Raw genomic sequence first — 4,661 nt, forward strand, 5'->3', positions numbered from 1 at the left:
CTGACTAGTCAAGCATACCTGCAGATCCTTATTCTCCCAGTCATTAATTTTCTTTGCCCATCTGTTCCTTCTCTTGGGCAGGGCGGCTGGAGCCTCTCCCAGCATGCACCGGGGAGAAAGCATGACTGGAGAAAATGAGTCATGTTTTGTTTGATAATGATCTGTAAGGAAATAAGTGTAATTTGGTGCATTTGAACTCACTCGCGGAAACAAACGCAGCCCTTACTGTGTCAAAACATTAAACTTGTATGAAGCACAGTTAATACGGCTTGATTCTCTGCGGATCTGGATGTGCGTTCTGAGTTTGAAAATTAAGTAGCACAGAGATGAAAACTTAATTTGGTGTGTAAATGCCAAAACAAAACAATTTACTCTACTTCACTAAACAGAGCAGCTCCAGTGAGTCTCCTGACACCATGAGGCTTTAGATCTAAGCAGCAGCTCACAGAAACGCTCACATTTGCGACTGTTATTCACTTACAGTGTGAGGATGTTTACAGTATTATGAATTATGTGATTTTTAAAATTGAAATACAGTCATAAAGTCCACTATAGCTATTCACGTTGGTGTGAAAATACACTTAATTATGTTCAAATTTTCCAGCCAGCTGTTTCTATATAAATGTATGTATGTGTGCAAGTAAATAGGCATGGATATACATATATTCATATCGCACATTAAAAATGTCTGAGGGTTTGAATGGATGCCAATTTACTCAATTGCAACTGAATGCACACATAATTTCTAAAGAGATTAATTAAATGTATGTTTAAAATGAGCAGAAGTTATAAAACTGTGCAATTATATACAGTTATGTTTATGTGTGTCATAAGAATTCACTGCCATCATACTACCTTTTAAAGGCAAATGAGTGATTTATCATGAACAGGAGAAATACCAATATAAATAGTAAGAAAATATTTACCAAAAGGCTGTTAAATTCTACTTCAAATTACTGCTTTAACTCATTTGCTTACTATCATATGTCAGTGTCACAAATATCCTGCCTTCATTATAATGGTGTAGTCAGTACCTGTATGACACAAATTGCTCCTTTCTGTGAAAATAAAGTTGTTTCTTTCTTTTTTTTTTTTAAATTGTTAACATGCCCATATGGTGTATGGATTTATTATATGCAGAAAGACAAATCAAGAGTGAAATAAGTAGTCAACACCATAAATGAGCATTTCCACGCTGAAGCTGTAGTGTCTCAAAAACACAGAATCAGAGTTCTGGGATTTCTTAAGTAACAATAAAACAACAAACAATCAATGTTGTCAACCTGCAGGATAGACAGTGTTACAACCCAACCTCCAGAGTCAACTGGATGTAAGAAAAATACCAGGTGTTAATAGTTCAGGTAAAGGAATTTATTGCTCTGTAGCTAATTTAACACAAAAGTGATCAAACAAAGAAAACAAGACTGGTGGGTGTTGCCAAATCAAAGAACATAATAAAACCAAACAAAACAAACAAAACAACTATACTCCCTAGACAAAACCAAAACAAGTTAGCAAACACCTACCACTAGTAACAGAAACTAATACAAACAGTGCACAGAACTAACAAAACAAAACTGGTGCCTCTAAACACAGACATTTAACACAGTGCACAAAGACTCAAATTGCCAAGTAGTTTCTTCACAAAGTTGGCAGACTGCTAACTGGAGCCACAGTCTCCACTAAAACTTGAGGCTCCACACCGAATTAGCAGCCCGCAGCAGAAGCTTGAAATTGTCCATAGTCACCCCTCAGTGACTACGGAACCGACGGCCCACAAAGGAATACAAACAATACACAGCTTACACAGAGGCACCAGGGCGAACTGGTCACAAATACCAGCCGCCACAACTGAGAGTTTTGGTTGACGTTTTATGCTTGTGTGTGGTGATTGCTGGGGGTCTTCTGGGAGAAGGAGTTGTGGTGGTGGACCAATCCGATGTGTCGGGAGGCTGGGAGATCAAGGCTGGAGTGCAGATCTTCTACCCAGACTCATCAGCTGAGATGAGTGGCGGCTGGAATTCCAGAGAGGCTCCCAAACCAGCGACAGCTGGGCCCACACATGCCATCTCCCAATACAACAGCCCAGAAGGAATCCATCCCAAGAACAAGACGACCCACAATTACCTGTGGCTGTAACAGAGCGTTCTATATCACTGTTCATTTTCAGGATAGGTACGGGTTAAGTGTACGACTGACATACTCCAGTATTACAACTTGACATTGAATAGTGTCGAGTAGTTTTAGAGTGTTTGAGCAGATTTGTAGGCGAGCTGGTGTGCTTGAGCTGCAGCAAATAGCAGAGGCATGGGTAAAGATAGAGGAATGGTTATAACTGAGCCACTTTAAGGCAGGGAGGGATCATTTTCAGTGGAAAAAAACCTTCTAAACATGTAACTTTAACACACAGATGAATTTTAGCGGTTCAATCAATTACTTGGGAGGACTTTAACGGTCATCAGAGCCCCAGTTAGAGCTAAAAAAAAATTCAAGAAGGGGGTGTCTCTGAATTGAATCTTTATTCATTTTTTTACCACACTCAGTGACAAAACTACTTCAAATCAAGATGATACACCTATCTCTGGTGCCATGTTTTTAAAAAGTAAACATCCAGTAAACAGCATGGTGTCCCCCAGCTCTGAGAAAAGTGAAATAACAAAATATCAATGCGCCACAAACCAAAAAAACATAGCCAAACATAACGAAAAAATCTTTGAAAAGCTGCAAAAAAAGAAAAAAAACGCTGCTAATTTTCAGTCGGTTTGTAGCTGCATGTCTTTTCTTGCACATTACATGAATTTTATTATCAATATTAAAGTTCTGTATTGTATTTTACAATTGAATATTTATTTAAGTAACCTATACATGTGTATAATCTGTGGATGTAATGATTTAGTCATGGTAGTTTTGCAATAGATGTGCTCAAAGGTCAGCAGAAAGGCAGTAGATAACTACTGTGTATGTTATTATTTCACATTTTCCATTTTTCAGAGAGAGACGTGTTCATCTGAGGCCTTGTCAGGTAGCTGGTTACATTGTGACACAGCCGTGACTCCACTTTATGAGAAAAGGTCTGTAAATTTTGCAAGATACCTGACCATCAATTATTCACTCCTCATCCATCATGAAAGATAATAAGCAGATTGCTTAAACAGTAACTGGGAAAGTCAGGACAGAAAGACATATTATGATATAACAGAGCTGTGAGAGTAAAGCTGAAGGTTATAAAAGTAGTACTTGCACGTACCTGATATTACAGTTATCACTACTCTGGGACACATCCATATCCCAAAAGGGGGTTTGTAAGGCGGAAGTTTTGCTTGTAATGAGAAATGATGAATCCGATCTTTTTCCCTTTACATCCATATCCGTAGTAGATTTCTTCAAACATGACAAACTATAAATCCATTTCATTGGCAGCTGTGAGAACCAAGTTGGAGCTGTGGACCAAACAAAACCAAGGCTTTCCATTTTTTTAAAAATAATATTAATAAAAAAAAAAACTCAAGGAAAAGGTTTGAGCTTTTCATCCTCTTTGAGAAAACTCACAGTAGAACAGAGATTAGGAACACACAGCTTCCCAACAATAAAACTCAGATTCAGTTTGTACTTTTTTTCAAGGCCTCTCTGAAGGTGAAGTGGGCACAAACCCCAAATCACTGTGACCTTTATTTGATTTCACACAGCACAGCTTGATCTAATGGGCTGTAGTGGGTAAGATAGACAGCGATCTGCCACAACAATAATACCACCTGACTAGTATTTTTAAGGAGCTCTGAATTTTTGGGGCTTGAACAAGGGATTTTGGAGGGCAGGGGTGGAGCCAAGGATGGCCTCCTGGGTGGTCATGGCAACCACAAACAACCAATAATGAAGCCTGTTAGAGAGTATTTCTTACATAACCTTTTCTCTGTGGCTGTTTTTCTTGTTGAAGTGCATGTAACATGTCACCACTTTATATTACTTACGTATATGTAAATAAATAATAGGAATAAGAATCTGTTTATCGCTGTGGTTTTAGTTGAAACCCTTGTACAGACTGGTGAGCTGAAGTAGTGCAAACTGCTGAACGATGTAAACCTGCAGCCCATGGAACTAAAAGACTGGATAGACATAGTGCAAAGTCTCAGTTAGGTGGGTATCCTCAACAGAACAAGGACACTTTTAAAATAAGTGTATTACCTGTACTCTTGTTATGCAGTTTAAATGGCAACTACCTCATGGCCTTCATCGACAATTTTGAAAAAGCACAACTTAAGCAACCATTCTCGACTTTTAATTAATGAGGGTGACATAAAAAACTTATTATACAGTATGTGACTTCTCTAGTGTTTTTATAAGGCAGTCTTGGCAGCATGTGATTTCTGGCATCGAGGTGTTGGCAACAGATCCTTTGGGTCTTGTGGGTTGTGGTGCGTCCTCCGGATGTCACATTTCCACCTGGTGAATCCGGAGGCTGGGTCAACATCTTGGGCTCTTTGTCGTGTTCCTTGAGCCATTCCTGAGGAGTTTTTGCGGTTCAAATCCCAGTCAGGGTGCATTCGTCCAGTGAGGACCCTTTGACAAGGTCCTCTCAGATGTGTGTCGCTTTGGATAAAAGCATCTGCTAGATGAAATTGTAAAACTGACTCAACATTTCCTAGCAGAACATTGCTTTGTGG

This window comes from Amphiprion ocellaris, chromosome 10 (genome assembly GCF_022539595.1).
Source record: "Amphiprion ocellaris isolate individual 3 ecotype Okinawa chromosome 10, ASM2253959v1, whole genome shotgun sequence".
Classification (NCBI taxonomy): Eukaryota; Metazoa; Chordata; class Actinopteri; family Pomacentridae; genus Amphiprion; species Amphiprion ocellaris.